The following is a 24,236-nucleotide window of genomic DNA, read 5'->3' as shown; positions in this document are numbered from 1 at the left end:
ATGTTTCTGAATCTTGGTAGAGGCATGCCTGCACATGAAACAAACTGCACAAATCACCCATATAGGACTGTGCACGATATGAATTAATATGGTGTCCCAGTTCAGGAGGAGAGAACATTAAATCAAGCAAGAGAGGTAAACATGAAATCTAAATTATGGTGCAGGTCCTAATAACAGGAAGTTTAGAGTGTGTTTAGTCATAAGAAAAAAGTTAGGGAAGGGGCACCTTTATTGTAATAATGCAGCTGACTACGGATGCACATAAAACTCACATTGTCTTACAGTACACTACACAGATACAAAAAAAAAAAAAACGTGGTTATGACCTCATGCATTATTAAGGCAATTAGCATGTTTGATTTGATAAGGCATGTGCCATCTCATTGCAGGTTATATGTACATCTCCATGTTTTTCTGAACTTGCATGCACATATTTCAGGCATATATATATATATATATATATATATATATATATATATATATATATATATATATATATATAACAGTTAGTAACTCCACCCTTCACAATGACTAATCCATTGCAAGAGGCCTGGCCATAGTAGTTCAAAGCTAAATGTTTCTGACTCACTTCTCTAGGGTCAGCCCTGATCTCTTGTCACTGTCTGTGTATGGGTTTGAGGAGTTGGCATTCTCTTTCTGTGTTTGTGTAGGCCTTTGCTGGGTACTCTGGTTGACTTACACCTCCCAAAAGACATTTTTTGATAAGATACTCTAAAACTGTTTATATGTGTTGCGGTTACCCTTGCCCATACTTTATGATTTGAACTGATGCTTAAAAATGGTCAGCAGAGAATTTGTTTAAAAAACATGTTTAGTTTCTTAGGACTGGTTGTTGCTTATAAACAGTGGATGAAAGTCTGATAATCCAAGGACTATTCCTTCTCAAGTTCTTCATGGATTCACACCATCCACTGCAGGGAACTAGCTATTTGCATTTTTTTTTGTCTTTCCACTCTTAAAACTCTTTTCTCTGAGAATATGAGCACTAAAGATAAGGTCAGGCATTCCATCTGACATGACATTCAGATACTAAAAAGCCCCCTATCCTTGTCAAACATAATCTCTGTACCCACCAATCGGAAATGTTAGGATGATTGCTGCTCTCTTGAAGAATGAGGAATGCATAAGGGTAGTTCCATCCACTCCCTTCCTTTCTACCCACTAAAAAGTTTCTATCCCCATTACCAGTGCTAAGTACAACAAGCCAAATATTATTATGCATAATTGGATCTCAGTCTCTACCGATTCATTAAGAAACTGTTTAACTAAACACCATTCACTGAAAAGGAAGTCATCAAACTCCCACAGCATCACCTGAAAAGAAACTTAAATAATTGATTTTACAGGGGGCTCACATCTCTAAATATTCTATAAGATAAGATTGCACAACATTCGGTAAAGTAGAAACTTTCTTATCTGAATACTACACAGTTTTGCTCAATGAAATATTAGACCAAATTCAACAATTACATTAGTATTCTCTGAAAAAAAAAAAAACAGGGATCAACAAAACATGTGTGATGATTCTGGTTTAACTTTAAAATGTTGAAAATGATATGTTCGAGTGTTCATGTACCCAAACCAAAATGCCGAAAACAACACTTTGCGCACACTCACATGTCCGAACCGGTCACTTTAAGAAAGTAGACACTCAGGAATGTCGACTTTCACTGAAACTACCTGCACTTCTGGATTTCTCCTACAAATGTTTTGTGGGGAAGGGGGCAAGCCACCCTGCACCCCTGTGTGGGGGGCTGTGCCCCCCACACCACCTGTTACTTTTACAGTATATACAAACTCCAAGATTGCACTACAGTGAAGTAAAGGGTACATTTCTCGATCCCCACTACAGTGCAATCTCCACTCAAAAGGCCGAATTCACAACAGTGAATGCTACTGTGCATTCACTGTTGTGAATTCAACATTTTTTTTTTGCTAAAACGTAACTTTGAAAAGTTACTTTTGCACATGTTGCATAGCACAGATAACTGATGACATTTTAAAGGTAAACCGATGATTCCTGCTTCGTTGGAAAATCCCTCAACAAACCAAATACTGTAGCTTCCGTACAAAAGAAATACATTTTGTTGAGAGTTGCCACCTTTCAAATGTAACCAAAGTGCTTTCTATCCACCTTTTGTTGGAAAAGCAAGTTCACATCCATGCTGCCATAGTGCTTACTGAAAAATAACTGTTGATTTTCTCCCTGGACAGGCAGCCACTAGGTGGGTTTAGTGTGTGCAGAAACAGATGAAAAAGACTCGTACCACTCTTTCATGCTAATTAGTTCATGGTAACCATATGCTCATTGCTAAAAAGGCATTTGTTACCTTTCCTTATACAGTGACTGCTACAGTCTGCCATGTCTTATTTAGCTTAAACATGTACTATCAAGCAAGTTGCTATGAAGACAATGCATTGTCAATGCTTTATTTAGTTAGCTTCTGTTTTGTTATGCATACTTGTTTTGTGTGTATGTGGTACTGACTTGGAATCTGGGCAATTAAAGAAAAAGATTTTTTTTTTATGTAAAATTTCTCTTTATTTGTGTGACCTCAGATAAACATATATAGAGCCTGGGAATAGAGGTGCAGAGAGGAACAGTCCTGCAAGGATATTTAATGGCAGTTTGTATGCTATATGTGTTGCAGATTTTATAGGGTTTTGAAATTTTATTTATGTTTAAGTCTCAACAATACGAGACTCACTCTTTCATTATAGAGCCTTTATAAATGCAGCAGTTCCACTAGTAGCAAGCACAATGTACTATTTATAAACAATACCAATGCAGTCTTTCACACAACAGCAAGTGAAATCCATTTATTTCTTAAGATTTTCTAGGTGTAGAGGCAGTGGAAAGAGGAATTAAATAAATGGAGTAATGATGTTTGAAAATGCATTTCCACAATTATTCTACTGTATTTATTTAGTTGTTTATTTGTTTATGTATGTGTTTATTTTGTTACTTAGTTATTTGGCTATTGGTTAGCTTAAAGCAGAAGAGTAACAGCATCCATAATAGAGCATTTTACAGAGGCACTCCAGTTTAAATAGCTGCAACACATTTTTTTCTAATTTTCCTAAGTATTTCATTACACTGAATACTATTAATTTATCAATAAATAATGATAGCTGATAGCATATCAGATTTAAATATCAGCAAATCTAGTAAATTTTAAGATGAAAGAAAAAATGAAGTTTATTAAACAAGAGCTAGTTAGAAAATTAAACTGACATTTTACAAGTCATTGCAGCTTTCACTTACATTTTGGAAACATATTTTTGTTGTCATACTATCTTAGTTCCAAATTCTTAATTGTCTACTTTTTATTAATGTTGCAGTTTTGCTTAGTAAAATAAAATTGACTCTCCTTATTTGCTACAGATATCTCTGCCAAGCTCCGGTATAGTATGGAAAGAATGTGAGGCTATTGTACCCATTTTTTTAAATGCCTTTTTTGCAAGCATTTCAAACACAAGCTCCCACAATGCCTTTGTTCCATAACTCATTCTACACCTGTTTGACCAGTCTACCTGCAGTAATTTATCAGCATCTACCTTGCAGTGTCTTTTGCATGACTGCACACTGTTGTGCTTTGTATCCATTACTTTAAATATGGGCACATTTCTAAAGCTTTTTCTTGCTGCTTCTTCTGCATATTTTACAGGACTTATCTATACTTCACATGTTATTATATGCCTTTGTACTGTGTATAGCTTTCATAATCAACTCACAAATTTATGACAGACAGAGTTTAATATTTTGTGGGCACTATACATTTCCATAGCACCTTGGGTTTGTTGTTTCACTGTATACATTTTTAAATACTTGCGCAGTATTTTAAAATGCTTCTTGTATATTTAATGTATACCAGCATTAATTAAGAAAGAAAATTAAGAAATATCATGCAGAAAATCATTCCCGTGATGCATAGAGGCATTATTGCGTTCCCACAGCAACCTAGCCCTTGATGCTGACTAAAGCTGACACTCATCCCCCCACATCCCACCTCCAGTGTATGAGGTTAGGAATGAAGCGTGAAGAACAGGAGTGGTGGTGGTGGTGGGGGGGTTAAGAAATAGCCAGCAGAGGGCACCCTTGCTTTAGCTCTGAGATAATAGCTAATTCCATGGCTAATGATTTCAGAGTAGAAAGCCAACAGATTTCTGCTCTGTTTTCTAGGCATGAAAAAGATCCTGACATCCGTGCTCCCAGGATGCTTAGAATAGGTGATTGCATTGCAGGGTAGTAGCACAAATTTCTGGCCATCTTTTCAGCACTTTATTTAATAATGAATATAGACCACTGCAAGTGTTGTCCAATTTTCAGTGGGGTATTACAGAAAAGCAGACAGAAACACTGCATGAATAAAATACTTGCTGAAGACACACAGAGTGTGTCTCTAATGTGATTTGAACCCAGGTCACCTAATTTCTATTCACATGTCCCATCTTGCTAAGCATGCTTTTTTTCTCTAGCTTTGGCACAATTTGAAAACTGTGAAATGATACAGAAATGAAGATCCTAAGGTGATGCTAAACAAGACACATCATACTCCCACTGCATCTGGTTAAAATGAGAGAACTGAGACCTTCAAGAAACAGTTTGCACATAAATGCACAATCACACAGTCTAGACTAATGTATAAATTACATTAATAAGTAATATTTATGGTTCAAAAGTATGGATACACAGACAAGTGACAGGAAGAAATAGATGTAGTTTACTATAGAATACAGCCAAACAAGATTATTGCACATAATATGTTTAGCATGACAAAGCATTATCATATTTTGTTTTCAAATTAACTGGTGCATTTTTATATAGAAGTTCCATACATTGCTAGGATGCATGGCTTATGACAGTTCAGTCCAAAGTTGCTAGGTTTAAGAAAACAAGGAAAAAAGACCACAGAAAATAAATACGATACTAATGTACAGGCAAAATAAATCTGCCAGTTAGAAAAAGGAATGCTTTAATATACAGCTGCAAGTCAAAATATTTTAATTTCATTTGGGCCTATATTATCGCAATATTACATTCAGATAATACATAGATGCCTGTCGTCTGATATGCATAAAAATGCCGGGCAGTTTCTGCAGAGGATTAAGGCTAGGACCTTTCAGTGAGCTGCTTTCTGAAGCCCAGGGTATAGTTCCCTTAATCTATTTGCTTCTTATGTTATTCTGAGCAAGTCACTTATCCAGAAAGTGCCTTAGAATCAAGCCTGAAAATGGAAATTGTGTCATGTCAGCTTACTCATTTAACAATGAAAAAAAATATATATATGAGTATCTCATGGAAGGTTCAATACTGCAAAAATATAATGATCAGAAGAGAAGCTGTAAAGATGTGTAACTCAAAGAAGAGCAGCACATGATAACAATTCTGAAGCTGATTACATGGCAAAAATTGCCCCACCCTATGCATCTCTGACATTACAAATCTGACAGATGTGGGAATGCCCAGTAGTGTGTCTTTTAGAAAAATAACAAAATGACCAGTTACAGTACTCAAAAAACAGAAGTTTAATAAAAATCCACATTGAAAAACACACATGGTTAAGTGCTTCCGGCAATAAGACATCATCAGAACCATGAACAAAACTGAAGAAATGACATATAAAGATACATAGATTGACATACACCACTGTAATAGGACCAATCAGTCTGGCGAGACAAACACCAATCAGATGGAAAATGCTCATCAAGTATGAACAGAACACCTATCATAAGTTCCTGCCAGTCATACAAAATTATCCAAAGTGGCAAGAACAAATTAGCTTCCTCACAGGATACACTCCAAAGCTAGTCAAGTAAATCCCATGAATCTCGAGGTATGTGTGAAAATTTCAAAAACAACTTGAGTTTATGATCTATGTATTTGGTCAACGGTTTGGTAATAAAACCCTTTGCAGCAACAATGGGGTGAAGTGGCAGGTTTTCAATGGAAGAATGCATTTTGGGAATTTCAAAAATCTTTGGAATAATGGGCCACTGGACTATCAAATAATCATAGGGTGTTAAAGAAATGTTGTCAGTCAGTAACCACTCATTCAACTGAATATCAATTGCTCTATAGGCCATGTTGATTTCATTGGCTGACAAGATCTGGTAAACTGAATCATTACCAAGTAGGGAAATCATTCTACCAATGTAGTCCATAAGGTCCATGATGACCAACCCCCACTGCACTTGTTTGCCTTCATACATCTTATATTTTTGTTGAAAGTGATTGTCTCCAGAACATCCCTTTCTTGTTTGCTGAGGTTGAAATATCTACGTTTCTTCTGTTTAGCCAGTAAATTTCTGATCTCCCTTTCACATGATTTTTCAAATACATCGATCATGGGATGGAGGGTTTGCTACACTCTTCCTTTTAAAATCCATGGTGGAAATATCTATAATCATCTCATTGCTGTATAATAAATGAACATTCAGTTTCCTGCTGAACAGTTTGAGGTCCAAAACTGTGTGCTCATATTCACATGTCCAGTGGGAATAAAAGTAAATCTTTTCACAAATAATTAATGAATATCTGGGTTTCTCTCAGCACCAGAAAAGTTATAAATGTTAAAATTACAAAAGGATGAAAGGCTGTAATAGACATAATAGAAGCAGTACCTTCTTTAAATACCCCAAGTTGTCTGCTTACAGTCTCTTGTATAAACCATTGTTGTTGGTTCTCTTCTTCCAGTTGTTCCCTCTCTTCATTCGAATTGGATTTTCTAATCTCCCTGATTTTGTGTTGGCCAGTCTCAGTCCAGATTGATCTAAAGGGAAATCTTGCTCTCTTTCAGAATGGTCATTCCTTTGGATGCTGTCCTCCCCATTTATACTGCATTATGGTTATCATGTAAATTGGAGGGTAGTCTGTGAGCAGCAATCTTAAGGTATACTCTTTAGTTCTATAGTCATTGTCATCGCATTGTAATTTCTTATCTTGTCCCGTTTTAAGGGACACCAACTTATTGTCCATATCTATGAAGATGCTGCTAAACCTATTTTTGTACGTAGGGAAATCTAGGTCTTCTTTGATGGAATGCACCAATTTTGTAATTTCCTCCTTATAACTGTGCATACACCTCTCATTCTTTTTTGTAATCAACCGAGTAAGCTCTAGACCAGTCTTGTCAAAAAATTTCAGCAATTCCACATGGAAAGTAACATTTTTCTAAACTCCTTGTGGAAATTTCTACATATGCAGACCTTCTGGGACATGTTGTCTTATTATTCTTTCCATTAGGAAATAGTTGTCCAACTGCAGGGACTTATATTTGTATAGTGATTTATCCAGAGCTGAAATTTGCTGGTCTAGTGACAAATAGTCACCTTGTGTAGATCTAATGTAACAAAGCTCTTTGGGGTAATTAAAACAATCCAACCACCTGTGAGCATTACTTGCATCTGAATAGTCTTTAGTCAATGTATAATGCTGAGTACCTGGGGATGGATGCTGACTTTCAGGCCCTACTTGTGAAGCCGATATTTTAACATTTTTGCAGTTGTAAAAAAACATACCAAATGGTATCTGTCATTGTCTTCTGCTGAGAAACAAACTGAGATAGTTGTTGTATAAGCAGCATTAAATTCCCCACCAATCCATGGAAGTTAACACTGGGATGTTCACAAACAAGCCTTCTTCCATATTGAATGCTAACATACCAGTAATTCCCAAGAAAATCCAACAAAATAAAAACCACCTCCAAACCTGAACTGGAATGTAAAAAATATCAAAATAACAAAACAACCAGTTAGCACTTGAAAAAAAGGAAGTCTAATAAAAGTCCACATCAAAAAATGCATATGGTTAAGTGCTTTTGTCAATAAGACATCATCAGAATCATGAACAGAACTGAGGAAGTGACCTATAAAATTACATTTTTACCACTGGAAGATTTTGTGTTTTCATCACTGGAAGAATTTATGCTTTTATGACTGGCAGGAAGAAATAGTAACTGTGTTTGTTCATTTCGGCTTGGTTTGTGCCTGGTTCTTTCCGTTGCTTGCTTGTTTGCTACATTATTTCTATAAAAGTACATAGATTGACCCCCCCCCCCCATAATAGGATCAATCACTTTGGCGAAATAAACACCAATCAGATGGAAAATGTTGATAAAGTATGAACAGGGAACCTATCATAAGTTCCTGCCAGTCAGAATACAGAATTGTTGCTTTCATCCAATGATAGACCTCTCGCAGGGTGAACAAACAAATGAGATCATATAGCATAATCACCAGTCAGATGGAAAATGCTAATAAAGTGCAACAGAGAACCAGTCATAAGTTCCTGCAAGTCAAAATGCAGAATTGCTACTTTCATCCAATAGTAGACATCTCATAGGATTAACAAACAAATGCAAACAAAACCCAGGAACCTGATGTCAACAACTTAGAAAACACATAGCACACAATTATTTAAAGTTTTGTTGCTCTTAAGTTTCGATTCACTGGTAACTGAAATTGCATCATTTAGTCCTGAGAAGTTTATAGCATCCAAATGCAGTTGCCAGAGCATTTCACAATGTAATAACTGATTTTTCCAGTCCCCTGAAAAAGCTGCTATGTCAATTTTCTCTAAAATACAAAATTTAAATATGGAGAAGTTGTGACAGTGAGAGGCATGTTTAGCCAATGCACTCCTGTCATTGTTCTTCAAAATGCCGTGTACATGCTGATAAATTATTTTACTAAAGTTATTGTTAGTTATTCCAGTATAGAATGCTTGGCATTTAAAACACCTAGCCACGTACACAACCTTGTCTGTCATATAATTGTACTTGCTTTTAGCCATCAATCTTGAAACTTTTTCAAAAATGACAGTGCTGAAATCAGTCTCAGTATAAGGCATTGATGACAGCAGCCACACTTATGAGTCATTAATGAGTCATTGAATGAACCCTTAAGAGGTCTTTCAAGAATGTTTTTCAAATTCGGTTGGTTCTTATAATTAAATATTGGTGCATCACTAAAAGAGATTTTAAGTTCTCATCACAGTGATGTATAAACCAGTTTTTAGAAATGATGTTATGAATATCTAAAGTAAAACAGTCTTTCCTTATCTATTGTACAACACTGTTAAATTTCTGAACTTTCACTACCATTCTGTGATCAAGGGCATAAAGTCAGTGAATTATTTATTGTTAACAAACCTTTATTTGTGACCTTTATTATTCTTAAATTCCGGATTCTGCTCTGTTATAGTAAGACAATAGTGGGAAATCAATAAAGTCTTCACTGATGGATTTTCAGTGTAAGCATAGTAGCACAGAGCTAACATGGAATTAAGGCTCCGCATGATCCAGTAAACAGAGCAGAGGGGCATGCATGAGCTTGCAGACATGGAAGTGTTCATGGCATGCAAATCCCCTCATAAGCAGGTGAATTGCATGCAAATAAGGGTGCTGGAGTGAGCCAGCAAACAGATAGGCAGTCCTGCAGACCCCATATTGGTGTCCGAAAAATAAAAATGGAACAGGGGCTGTAAAAGCCCAATTAGAAGGTCAGGAATTGCATAATATGAATAGTTATGTGCAAAACTATGCCGTGTGTGTCCAAAAACTCATGCAAAATAATGTAATCAACCATTTTTTTTAAAAAAACTAATATTACATTTGTGTGGCATGCAGCAGTGCGCAAATGTACTGTTATGAAAAAAATATTAAAAAGTATAAAAATGAAAAATAAGAACTATGTGAGGACAATGCATTATAGGGTCCTGCATGCAGTATGTACAATAGTAGATTTCAGTGGTTGCTAAGGAGGCAGGCCTTGGAATAATGAAGTATCCAGGTTGTGTGCATGGATCTGTATGCAAATGAGTTGGGGTTACTGAATAGTAAAAATGGTCCACTGTATCCACAGATAAAATCCGTGTAGCACCAGAACTGTGTTGGTGTCCACAGAAGAGCTAGTTGACATCAAAAGGGTGTGTGTCAATATATGTATAAGCAGATTGAAGCTCAGGTGTGCCTCTCAGCTAAGCAAGGGGGTATGTCCAGTGCTGCTAAGCTTTGTTTAGCTGTGGGGCACATGTTTTTGCTGGTTTAAGCTATGCTGAGTGTGCCCGTGCATGAGGGTGTGTCCAAACTTCTGAGCAGTGTTAATACCAGTGCTGCAGTTTGCACGCCATGCCACAGTGCTTAGCAGGGAAGGCAGTTTAAAAAAAAAAAGGAAATTGCCTGGGAAAGCCAGTCATGTAGAAAATACTAATAACCCCTGTTCCACTTTCACTGGTCCATTCAAACCACTCAGTGATGTATCTAGCAGAAGGAATGCATCATAGTTAGCCAATCACACAGACTGCATCTGCAACAGAGCACTATTAAGTCTGCATACACCCTGCAGTCTGATTATCCCCCACACTTTGCACCATTGGAGTACAGACATGGGAATTTTAACTGACAGAATGCTAGGGGTAGCTGCTGCTCTGCTACATCTGTATGTGTTAGAGGCTGATGTCAGTGCTGATGCTGCCACTGACAATAGACCTAGACTGAGAAGGAGAAGAGTGTTCAGGCCCAGAGTAACCTTCCAGGAGCTACATGAGCTGGAGATTGTAGAGTGCTACAGGGTGTACAGGGACATACTACAAGAACTCACTGAGCTCTGCCACCACCAACTCAGACCCAGAGCTAACAGAGGGGAACCCATCCCAGTGGAGACAAAGGTATGTGTAGCCCTTAGAATACTAGCTACAGGTACTTTTCAAATACTATCTGGGGACATGATGGGGGTCTTAAAGGCATCTGCATTCAGTGTACTGTACCAGTTTCTGGCTGCCATGCAAACGCATGCCAGTGAGTACATTTATTTACCCCACACCCCTGAGGAGAGAGACAGCACTATGTGTCTCTTCTACCATGTAGCACACTACCCTGAGGTACTGGATGCCATAGACTGTAGTCATGTACACATTAAAGCACTGCCCGGTGAGGAGGGTAGAGTCTGTCAACTGCAAGGGGTATCACTCTATCAACTGCCAGGTTATGTGCAATGCCCAGGGCATCATCATGAATGTGTGAATGTATTTGCTGGCAGCATTGGCACTTATCATGACTCCCATATCTGGCACTCATCACAGCTGTACCAGATGTTTGCCGGGGGGACATCCCATATGGCCATCTACTTGGGGATGCTGGCTATGCACTGGAACTGTGGATGATGACACCCATAAGAAATGCACACACACCTATCGAAGAATGCCATAATGAGACACACACACAAGCTAGGAACATCATAGAGCATGTGTTTGAACTGCTCAAGTCATGGTTCCAGTGCCTCAATATATCTGTAGAAGCCCTGCAGTACTCTCCAGCCACATGTGGACAAATATTCACAGTATGTGCCATGCTACACAATATGATCCTCGAGAAACAGCTCCGGCAGGATCATCACAGGGAAGGGGCACACAGCCCCCCACTAGTGCCAAGGTCCCCACAGCCACACCACAAGGGGACTCGGAGAAGGAACCCCACCCAAAAATGTCCCTATAGGCAGATGTATGCATGCCAACTATGCCCTGGCCTTGGCAAACAGGCAATGCATCACACATGCACATGCACTAACAATCTAGGGTCCTAGGGAGTGACTCCTTACTTTGACTTGCATACATAGTAAAAAGGATGCCAGACACTCCATACAACCTGCACCTTACCATGTATTGGCTGTGTACTGCATGCATCAGACAGAGTCAGCCCTGAAACACGGGTATGCACAAGGTAAGTCACTCTCCTTTACAACAAATGTATGGTGTACTAGACTATGGTAGCATACGTATGGACCTGCTGCATTTATGTAAGGGAATAGAGTGTGAAATATGCAGGGGTCAAAGTGTATATGTCTGTCTGCTTTGTGGCTGGTTTGGCTCAGTGGGCTAAGTACATTATCATGGTTGATGGTGTTCTTAGTTTGAAGCTGGCTACACCTACAATTTTGCATGCGAGGTACTCCTATGGTAGGAGTCCCAAAGACTGTCAATATGTCACAATCTGTTACTACAAGAAAGCTGGACAAAGCCAGAAACAATGGAGGGACAGAGGGCCAAACCTGCAGACATTATACATGCTCTGAGTAAGGCAGGTGGCTAGTATAACAGCAGATTGTAACAAGTCAGAGTAGCAGCAGGATGTAAAGGCCATCATGTAACTGTCAGTATGGACAACAATTCAGTGGGCACCATTTAGGAGTATATTACCAGAATAATGCAACTATTGAGGAGCAGAGCGGACATATAGGGTGGAATGCTGGACATCCTGCAAAACATGTACAGTCAGAGGTGTGAAGACTGTAACCCTGTGTGTGGTGTTACATCATATACCCCATTTACAGCATACCTGCAGCCACTTAGAGTTAGAGCAGGGGTGGCACTGGCACCCAGGGTCAGATGTGGTACTAGTCGCTGATGGTGACTGGTGTCTGCTGGGCCTGTGTCCCTCATGAGACCACCAAGGACCCCATGCCCATGGCCTGCCACATTGTAGTGTGGGCAGCACCCTCCCTTCTGTGGTGCTGGAGGTACTGGCACTATGGGAGCGTGAGTGTGCATGGCCACATGGACTCTTAGCAGATGTAATTGCTGACCTACTGCTAAATGTCTGACGCCCTATTCCCAGCACATGTTCTAGCACAGACAATGTGTGGTCAAGGACAGACAGTGTCTCATCCCACCATCTGTCCACTACATCAGTGAATCGATGCTTGGCATCATCAATGTGGTGGAGGGAGTCATGGATGTTAGGCAGAGATGCATCCATGATCCTGAGCATCTGTCTGGTGTTGCATTCGGAAGATGTGCCTCTATGATGGACAGAAACATGTGCCGAGTGACCTATGATGTGACACCTGTGACAGGTGTAGGATGGGCAGCAGTGCCCCTTCAAGCACCCCCATCAGTCTAGCTGTGTGGGACCTCGCCAGCTCTCTGGCTATGGCTAGTGTCTACACTCAGTGATGCCATAGTTGCCACACTCTCCTGTTCGATGCTACCACACTCTGACCATCTAATATCTGTGACCACAGGGGACTGGGTATTTGTGGGCATACTGACTGTGTGCTTGGACATTGAGGGAGAAAGTGTGATTTCAACCTATCGGACAGATTCAGCCCCCAACAGTCCCACCTGTGCCTCACTATGGCCACCATCATCATCAGAGTCCGATGAGACACTGACATCAGATTGTGAGGGGGACACACTCCAACCCCCACGTTCACCTATGAGGAGAAAGACAAAATAAGTACATTATTACACACATACACATACAGATGAGGAGCCACAACTGCATTACACATTTCACTCTTATTTCCAATCCTATGCACAACACACAAGCAGACTACAACATACACAGACAAGACATGCCCTTTGTAACATGCACTGCAGCTATGTCTAGTTAATGTTGACAGCAATATGTCAGTGAATGTGATAGACCTACACCTAAAACAGAGTGCACCCATCTTGAGCATAGTATGTCAGTTCTAGTGTCACTGCCTCAGGTATGTACCATCTCCATATTATGTGTGAACAGCCATTTGCGAGTGATTGCCTCCTGTATAGCAGACTGCATAGACCTCCTCAAAAATAAGTGCAAATGTGTTAGTGCTCCTGCAAATGCACAACTGTGATTACCCATTCAAAGCACATCAGTTATCCCCTCAGAAATTTAACATATAAATATTGTACTCTGGCTAAGCACAACAGTTGTGCCTAAAACAAAATGGCAGGCATTAAAATTCATAGGGTATATATGATCCATAAAAAAGTAGCACACTTACCAGGTACAGAACTTTGCACTCAGGCCACACCTGACATACGTATGGAAATGTAAGAGAGACATATTTTTAGCAATAATAAATGTGGCATTGTTGCAGTGTAATATGTGTGTGTATCAACATGTACAGCAGCTGATGTGATACTGCCTACATTGCTGACATTTTGAGTATGTGTAAAAAACTGTGCATTAAAACCAAACCACCCCCCAATGCAGATACACCTATCACCCATGTGCTGGTATGCAGTGGCTGCAACAATGGATGACACAGTATTACACTGATGAACACAGGAAGCTTACCTGGATGCCCCTCAGCTGTGGATGCAGTGGAACCCACCTCAATGATGTATTGGGTGATGGATGCTTGGGAGCTGGTGGTTGTTCCCAGATTTGCCAGGAATTCTTCTGTGGCTGAGAGTGGTTGTTCCACTGCAGACCTTCCACCGGTTGTAGCATGATCCCTGGTCACAGCCGCAGCCCTTTGCCATGCAGCATTAACTATATCTGTTTTCTGGTGTCGGACCTGCTCATAGGTTCTGTCCTGCAGCCCTACATTGTCGACTGCTGTGATGATGTCATCCCACAGTGCTGCATGTTGGTCACGATTGTGGTGAGTCCTGGACAGCAGAATGTCATGATGCAGTCTGAGGCCATCCAGGATGACATTATTTTCAGCCTCTGAAAATGGCAGTTGCTTCCTACTATACAGCCTTTCTGAAAGACAACAAGAGGAGGAACACATCACAGGACCAGATAGTTGATATCCACTATGTACAGACCCTGCACATCCAAATTGCCCTGCACTATCCATTGCTACCTCCCACACCATACCCCACAGTCTATCAACACACTATGTATGTTGCTATCACCAACATAATAGCAATACCAGTTATGTCCCTGTGTGCCATGATCGAGTATGCTGTATGTCTCCACACCCGTCAACACCATCTACTGTGGTGTGTCACCTGTGGGCAAAGTCCCACTACTATGTCATACAGCCAGTGTCAGGCACATAGGTGTGTGTTATTGCATGTATGTGGGGACAGTCCAGTAACATCACTGTGCCACAATGACAGCAATGCAAACCTGCTGTTGTCTATCCTCCCTGTTGGCATCATACCTCTCCAGTACACAGATGTTTGCAGAATGTGTACATGTGCCTGATGTATGTGGTCCTTTTGGCAGACACCTGTGAACGTCTGGCAGGCAGTTGGCCAATAATTGATGGCTGTTCCCAAAATATGGTGAATCTGGCTGTTGCATGCAAGAACACTCAGAAAGTTATGCTTCAGTAATATCTGTCACTCTATTCATACTCTTACTTTGTATGACCAATATGTACACTCTGTTGCTGAGGTTTGACCTGTGTTCCCCCCAGTAAAACTGGCTATGACCTGACTTCCTGCTGTAGGGGGTTGCCAGGTGTGTTAGCCATAGCTCTCAAGCAATGACATATGAATGTTAACTAAACTGTGACCTAGCCAGAGTATATCAGGGACAGTCATGGACACCTTTACAATGTCTGACCTATTCCTGGGTGACATTCACAGACTGAGAGGTGCTGAATGACAGTACATCATGTGATATGACAGCTGTATCCACCCTCACTTACTGACAATATGTCTATCACATAATCCAGTAAAGTCTTACAGGAGCCAACCATTGTAGGAGGGAGCGAGAGGGCCACAGCTGTGATGTAATTCACAACAGGCACAGTTGAGAGGCATCCCTCTAGCTGTTGGACAGCAGAATATCAAGTCATTGCCAGAGATGGACTACAGGCCTACTGTTGTAATCTTTATTCCCCATAACTGTATACTCCCATCTGCATCCCATTATATGAGGACTTGTATTACCTACCTGGTAGTGTAACGCAATCCTTTTGTGAAGAAATCCTGAAGAACCATGTTTGGTAAATGGTAGTCTGTCTTGGTATGGCAAGTTACAGACCTGTTTCCCATAGGCAGTTGCTTCCTTTTGTAGGTAATCCTCAGTAACGGGTACTTGCCTGTGCACCAATCTGTGGCTCAGACTTGCTAATTGTATTCAGAACAGGTGAGTTGCACTTTCATCACCCAATGATATAGCACAACAGTGCAATATTTAATGCCTTCATGGAGGCCTTAGCTCCTTTTCTAGTCTGTCAGATGGACATTAGTGAGGTGAGTAGTCTACAGCATACTACAGGGTAGGTACTAATACTGTACACTGTTGAGATTTATGAGGTATGTCCAGTTTTGCATGCTATGTTTGGCCATTGTCAATTGACTTTATGATTATCTGGCACTTCAGCGTTCAACATTGTGGGTTGAGGTCAGTAAAGGGGAACAGACGTGGGTGTCAGACATCATACTCATAAGAATATGCATGCTGCTGCTGCAGCTGGTGGTCTATCAGCTCTGCATTTTTGTAGGGGAAGACTGTGACACATGTCCCTGTCGCTTGACCTTTGCCCTCCACCTCTTTATGTATGGGTGTCCTGTGAATCCCTTGTTCTAGGGGGTTGTGAGGTATGGTAGGTCTGTAGCAGGTAGCATAACATACAGCTGCATATGTTGCAGCCTGCAGCTGCTGCTTTTTGCCTAAGACACATAGTTGGGAGTATGAACATTTTGGAGGACAGCAAGCTGTATGTGTCACTGAGGGAGCAGTGTCAGCTCTGTCATCACAGCAGAGCCAGGGTGAGGGTACCCATAACAGTCCAGTCGAGGTATGTGCCCAGGGTACATCTGTTATGTAACAGTGCCAATCAGAGAGTAGTAGGTGACATATAGGGAGGCTATATGAATTTGTGCAGTGTGTCCATATCTACAGTCCTTTGACTTGCTAACATGTGTAGCAGTTAATTCAGTAGCAGCAACCTGTTTTGGTTAAAATTGTATGACTCAGTCATCTGCTGTATTGATAAGAATGCAATTGAAGTGCAACACACTGGATTCGAACGCAAGACTATGGGTGGCAAAATGTACTATATGGATGGCATTTAACAGGCTGAGCTACAAAGTTACAGCTGTAACAGGTGTATTTGCAAGATATATGTCCATGCCTACAGTCTGTGGCACAGGAACTGCATCAATATGTGTTTTCTGATGGGTATGAGGTGTGACACTCAAACGTCTGTCATGCTTTTTTAACCTCAGTCTTTAATGACATGCCAGTACTTTAGCAGACAGATATGTTTTTGTGAAATAATGCCAAAACTAGAGGGCACAACTGTGGATATTCTGCAACAGTCTGTACAGTTGACAGCTATGCCTGCTATCCCAGGGCTCGTGTACATCCATTAATAATTATTTGGCTGTGTACTGGTGTAGTGTCAGTATCACAGTCCCAAGTACACTGCCAATTTCTCCATTATATGTACTTGCAGTCTGTCAGTGTCCATCAGGATATACTGGTGGAAGTAGCTGCTGCAACTCATGAGTGACCTAGTGGGGTAAAGCACTGTAGTCCAGTTGACAGGGGCCTGGGTTTGAGACGTGGCAGCAGTGATTATTTTGCAGATGTGTCTAACACTGTCAAAAACACATAAGATGATTAAGATACTTTTAAGCAGTTTTAAGTGGGTTTGCATGGCACACAATGCCTCTTAGCTCCACTTAGATCTGTGCTAATTATAAAAAAAGAAAAGAAGAAAGGGGTGATAGGAAAGTGGTGAAATGGGGGCAAGCAAGGGGAAAACATACTGAAAAGCAAGTAGGGATGTGCAGGATGGGTGTAGGAAAGGACCATAGCTCTCCATTTCTTCTACAGCAACAGCTGTGCAGGTTTCAGAGAATTTGGAATTTGGAGCCTCACACCCCAGAGAGAAGGCTGAGAGCAACATACCTGTGTCGATTAATTCATGTAAGAATTCATTGTGTCCAGTGGATGTGGGTGCAAAATGGAGAGCTATGTATGGGGCAATATTTTTTTTTGGGATAGGTCCCCCTTTTTTTTAAGGTGAGAGTGGAATATTGGGGAAGGGATATAGGTATGTGTGGGAAGGTAAGTTGGGTAGGAGAGGTTGCATTTGCAGATATTAAAGACAGACAAGACAGCATACAGGGGCAGTGTGCGACAATTGAGGAGGGTAAACACCTTGGACGGGGAGGGTGTTGTGGGATCAGAGACCCAAGCAGCCCCAGATAGCAGCAGTGAGACTGAGCTCCCACCCATTGGCAATCAACACTGCTCCTTCACTGCCCCAAAGGTGGCTGCACTGGAGGCTGGGTGCCCGGGCTACCTTGCCCTTCAGATTGGCCAGTCTGCCCTCAATCCAGCACAGGCAGTTCTTATAACCATGATGCACTGTCCTGTGCACTATCACTGGTAGCTGCTCCTGGGTGACAACCCCCCTACTCCCAGGGGGATGAGCCCGTCCCCTGAGGCAGTTCCACCTGTAGGTGGTGCAGGGCCAGCAGAGGGGATACCACCGGCCTGGGTCCCAGACATACTGGGACCAGTGCCATGGCTTGCTGAGGTAGGGTAGGTGGATTGCCAGGAACCGGTCTACCCAGTTGAGCTGTGGTGTTGAGGTATTTCAATATGTATAGGTTAGTAATGAACATAACATTTTATTTATTATTTATTTTACATTTGTTAACCAGGGGTGTCTGACTGAGCTGAAAAGGTCCTTTTTCAGCAAAGGCCCGGGGAGAAAAGGTCCACACAGAAAAATTACAAATACATTTAGATATTTAGACATGATCAGTATACACACAAATTACAATAGACATGTTTTTACAGTGGTATGCAGCACATCAACAGTTACAGTGGAGAAAACAAACAAGAAAATATTAATTTAAAAATAAAGGTAATTAATAGATTTGTGGTGTACAGCTGAAATTTGGAACATAGGTAGAATACATACATAGTACACAGGTACAGTACATACATTGTGCATTAGCCAGTGTTTGTGAGTAAGAGTGAAAACTATTATCAAGTACTCTAGGTTTAGTATGTGTACCTTATCCATTTCACTAGCCTGGGGAGCAATCATGGCACTGCCAACTTTGCTTGAGATGTTGCCTAATGAGGTTTTTAAAGGAGGCTTTGAATGATGTGCTTTGTATGGTAGTGGGGAGAGAGTTCCATTTTTTATCCACTGAACTACTATATAGTGTGTCTCCAAAGGTATTGTAGCTGCTGGTGACTTCTAGTAGTAGTTTGCTTGATGATCTAAGAGGCCTTTTGGCTGAGTGATGTACTAGGTTTTTGAGGACAGGACACTTATTGAGGAGGTAATAGATAGACTGACAGAGGCAGAGCTGATTGTAGGTTAGGAGGTTGGGCAGTTCAAGCCATAGATCTGTCTCACGGCAGTACAGTGATGAGTTCTATATGAGCAATTTGCAGAAAAGGAGGCAATTCTGTTATAGCAGGCTTCCATTTTACTTAGTTCAGTTTTGCTGAGATTAGTCAGAATGGGAGCTGCATAGAGTAGGGTGGATAGAAGTTGGGAGCGAGCAATGGCTGATCTTATGTTTTTGGTAAGAAATGGTTTGATACGGTAGAGTGATCCCAGTTTGGCATGTACTTTTTTAATAGTTAAATTGAGATGACTATCATATTTTAGGTGGGAGTCTATGGTTATTCCCAATAGCTTAGCCTTTGCCATTGGAGCGATTGGAGTAGCATTTGTGGAGTAGATAGTGAATTGACTGCTATCAGTGTTTTTGTTCGAACTGGTTATAATCATAAGCTGAGTTTTCTTTGGATTGAGGATAAGTTGGGCTTTGGTTAGGTAGTATTCAACATCAGAGAATGCTAGTTGAGTTGTTTGCAGGAAGGTGGTAATGTTTTGTGCAGCACAAATTAAGGTAGTATCATGTGCATTCTGAATGATAGATGCATGTTGTGTGGAGGTCATTTGTGAAGATTGTGAATGGTAGTAGATAGAACCCTGTGGGACTCCTATAGTTATGGGCAGCTGAGTTATAGCAGCATGGCAGAACATTGCAAGTAACCCAGTAATATAACATTGTATAGTATATGGAATACAACAATAAGTGAGATAATATTCAGTATAGTACAGCATGCCAGTAACAGTTATGGCATAAGGCCAGCAAGATAGATAATTCAACATGTTATGTTAGTATGCAACCATTGTATTACATAACAATAATAAAACACAAGGCCCAACATAATGTTTAGAAAACATTTGTTAATAGTAAACCATAACCATAACCAATGTATAACAATAATAAAAGATGATGAAGATAAGGGCTGGGGGGAGAATAAACAGACCATTAGTACCAGTAATATACCGTTAGTACCAGTTTGCAGCAGTGCTGTCAATTACTCTGCAGGTCTGCCTTCCTTTTATTTATAACAGTGCCCTATAGCTGCTGTAGCAAGTACATACCTCTCAAGCTTTCCACATGGGACAGTAATGGCCAAGCTGTAACATCTTCAGGTACACAACTAGAGAGGACTATTAACATGTCAGGTGGACCTATATAGCTACCAAGGTGCACTGTGGACTGATGCAGTGTGACTGTGCTATTGACATAATCATGTTGATAATAGATCTGTGACAGAGGGATTAGGTGACAGTGATTACAGTCTGTGACAGTGTGACACTTGAGAGACATGTATTGTGTTCAGTACAGAGAGTAAACAACTATCATGCCATCCTTGGTGGGCATGTGGTTAGACTGTCAGCAAACATAGAAAGACACACCAGGCACACAGCCATACCAAGATTACACATTTTATTCATTGTACTAACTTTTATTAGTATTGTTCTTGTTGCCTTTATTTTCTGAAATATTATCACATTCCTGAGCAATGGTGTTAACACTCTGCTACAACTGAACACACAAATTATTAACCCATACTAAGGTCTACTGCACCCATTTACTTGTAATTCCTGTGGGGAGAATATCTGTTAACAATACATAACTGATTCAATATTATTTCATAGTATTTGTCACTGGATTTGAACCCTGGTCTGTGTGTGACAAAATGTACAGCTGACCTAGCATTTATCAAACAGAGCTACTGAGCTACTGATGTATATTGATTGACTGATATTTGCCTAGAGCTCACCTGGTAACAACATGTGACCTGGTAATAGAAGTAGAGTGTTATACAAGATTCCAGTGACACTTAAATACACATGTGAGATTCATGCATGACAGAGATACTGGGTAAACTGTACATTAATACACAGAATGCAGGTGTAGACAATAAATGCCTCATGGTTGGAAATATCTGTGATGTGTACAAACCATATTGGAGTGCTGGGTTGGCTACCTGACCCATATACAATTGCAGATGGTATATCTGCAGTATATCCATTATAGTTTCATACTTGACTGCAGCACCATACCTCAGAGCAGGAATGCATGCAACTGAAATGCAATGTTTAGCACAAAGCATTCCCAATATACACAATATACTTTAGGTGTCCCTAGTAGTGCTTCAGATCTTAGTGCAGAATAAATATAATGCATATATCTTGTAGTACAGCTCTAAATCTGTAGTTTAGCAGAACAGTCTTTCTTAGCTAACCTTGAGTCACTTAGTGGTATTATTTGTGTTTTTAGTTCAGTGCGAATGTAATACTTGATTTCATGAACAAGAGCCCAAAATACAGACATATTGCACAACACAGCTTTATTAGGGATGACTTCATGCAGTTATTGTGATATTTTCAAGTCTTTATTGCAGAACAGTTCATATAATGCAGGTGTAATACAGCTGTCATCTACAATTAATGCAGTAGAGCCTTTATTTCCTTAACATTATCAGGTTTCATGCTTTGATCTTTATTGAACTCTATGTGGCATAACTCACTTATTTCTGTCCAGGTTTATGACTACTTTCATTGCAGTACAATCAAAGCTGTATACACCTAATGGCAGTTAATAATTTACTCTTTCTTGCATATACAAGTATAAATTGTAAGATACATCTGTATTCATCACACTCACAGTGCAACCTGGCAAGGCACCTTGCATTAGCCTCTAGGTTGTAAGGTCTCTCCTCTGCAGCTGTAGAGAGAGAAGAACACCATTATGTGTTCCTGTCTATCACACATTCATATTATGTATTGCTAAAACAATGCTAACAGTATTTACAAAAGTGTGGGGCATTCTGTCCCAAGCATCCTGGACCCAGGTGTCCAGAAATCTCCTCTTCCGTCTCTTCAGATCATCATAATGATGACAGACCTCCTCACCTGTGCGAGATACCTGTTGCACTGGTGAGATCTCATGCCAGCTGGTCCCAGGCTTGTACTCCAATCCCTGGTACTGGCTCTGCAGCAGCCAGCCATCATGGTATTTCACAAGGAGTCTAACCATGACCCTGGACTCCAGAATGCCCCACTGCTGCACCCAGAAGCACACATCCTCTCCAACACCTGTCATAGTTCCTGCCAAGTTGAAACATCAACTGGTTCTGCTGTATTTCCATCTGTTGCACTTAAATAAGCCTGTTTTCCCACCATTTACTGCCATTGGGCAATTTTTAAATATGCAGTGCATTGCTTAGCATCATGCAAACCCACTGAGCTTAGCTGAGCAGTGCTTAATCTGGCAATGCTCAGCAAGGCTTAATGGTACACAAACCAGCTGAGCTGAGCAGTGCCTAAACTGGCATTGCTTAGCAGTGCTTCGCACCACTTAATGTGCAAACCAACTGAGCACTGCTAAAACATTCCTTGTTTAAGCAGTGCTTGGCAAGGCTTAGCTCTGCTTAGCAGATCTTAGCTAAGCACAGCAAAGCAGGATTTAAAAATACTTCTCATAATGTGTATTTGCAAAATAACTACTTAATAACATGTCTCTGTATTCAAACCCTGCACCCACAGCTGTCACTCTAACCATTTGGCTATATGGACATGTGGAATGCTACTATACTTTTATATATACCTCTCCACTACGTTTAAGCACCACTGAGCACCGTGGTGTGTCATGCAAGCCCACTCAGCTTTGCTTAAACTTGACCTTCGCATTCATAATTAAATGCATCAGGTTTCTATTTTTAGATGTCTGGGACATGTCCATTACTGTACACTGTGCTGCACAAACTAAAAAAAAAAAAAGGAAAACCTTTATTACATATGCATACATTGATATCCGCCACTTTGACAATGCAGGGTGTGTGTTACTCATCTCTGAACACAGTATAGTATCACACTCCCTACACTGACTCAATAACCGTGTTACGTGGCTTTCTCTCAGTAATGTGCCTTCATTAATATGCATGGAGTGCTACTGAGGAGGTACCGCATACATGGACACGGTACCTTCTGTGTAGGCTTTACACTATGACTACACAGATTTTATTAAATCCTCAGGAATACCTATTTATTATAGTTCCAGAATCCTGTAAAGTATAATCAGTAAATTGCTTTAAATGCAAATCTGTCAGAAAGGACATACAATTCAGATATACAGAAATGCAACCTACAAGTGCCATTAATTCTTACATTTTATTCAAGACATGTTTCATAACTGTATGAGAAAAGGAACAATTTATAATCTTTTGGCACAATTTCCAACAACTTTTTAGAGGTTTCTGGAAAACTAAGTACTGTTACATTAGCCAATAAGAATTTATGGTGGCACAGTACTGCAATGCTCTACCCCCACTCTGAACACAACACAATATTCTACTATTTCTCTGTAACTAATACAACATAACATACATCATAAAAATACAAAATAAATCCAAAAGGTGTACACAGATTTGGAGTACCAAACAGCTTTAATCCTGGTACTTTGGCATTTTGCCTTCAAGGGATATCAACATATCAAATTCTAAAGCTTAAATGTACTAAACAATTAAACAATTAAACAATTGTCTTTCAAAATTTGTCTATACATCCCACTTTTAAAGTGACCATTGCACATTATATATAAACACATCCCTTAGTCATGAAAAACTACTACATTTCCCATAGAACTTCAGCAGCAGCAAAATTACAACAAAATTACCATGAAGTCTACAGCAATAACATCATCAAAGAAGAAATGTCCTTGATAATATGTCCATAAATGTATATATGTGTGTGTGTGTGTGTGTGTGTGTGTGTGTGTGTGTGTGTGTGTGTATTTTTCATATGAGTACACACACATTATGAGAGGGTTGTTGCATTTTTTATGTAAACTTGGCTGAAGTTTTGATGATGTTATTGCTGTAAAATTCATGGTAATTTTGTTGTAATTTTGCTGCTGCTGAAGTTCAATGGGAAATGTAGTAGTATTTATGACTAAGGGATGTGTTTATATATAATGTGCATGGGTCACTTTAAAAGTGAAATGTATAGACAAGTTTTGAAACACAATTGTTTAATTGTTTAGTATATTTAAGCTTTAGAATCTGATATGTTGATATCCCTTGAAGGTGAAATGCCAGGGTACCAGGATTAAAACTGTTTGGTACTCCAAATCTGTGTACGCCTTTTGGATTTATTAGGTTTTTGTGTTTTTTCTTTGGTTTTGATTAGTGTTTATA

Source organism: Protopterus annectens, chromosome 12.part0, assembly GCF_019279795.1.
Source record: "Protopterus annectens isolate FY-2018-M chromosome 12.part0, PAN1.0, whole genome shotgun sequence".
NCBI classification, from domain to species: Eukaryota; Metazoa; Chordata; order Ceratodontiformes; family Protopteridae; genus Protopterus; species Protopterus annectens.
Note: the sequence above shows the minus strand (reverse complement) of the source record.